Consider the following 367-nt stretch of genomic DNA (forward strand, 5'->3'; position numbering starts at 1 on the left):
TCCTAAAGGCCTTGAAACCTTAAATCTCATATTGCTTAAAATTTGAATGATTGATTTGAGGTTTAGGATTGATTACATATTGCATGAGAGTTAGGTTGCTAGATTACTCTGATTCTGAAACCCAAAAATCTAGCCGCATATTACCAACCTTGAAATTGGTAAACCCTCATTGATATGCAACTGAATGATAAGATTGAATGCATCTAAATTGATTATCCTTGTTTGCATTATATTCTGTTGTGGCCGTGTGATTTTGCTATGAACCATACCGAACGGCCGTGTGGCCTAACCATTCCGATGCATTGTTCATACTCGCGGCCTTGTGCCCTTGATAGATCACATTGTTTGCATCATGTGATTGAAAGCC

Source organism: Brassica oleracea, chromosome C2 (genome assembly GCF_000695525.1).
Source record: "Brassica oleracea var. oleracea cultivar TO1000 chromosome C2, BOL, whole genome shotgun sequence".
NCBI classification, from domain to species: domain Eukaryota; kingdom Viridiplantae; phylum Streptophyta; class Magnoliopsida; order Brassicales; family Brassicaceae; genus Brassica; species Brassica oleracea.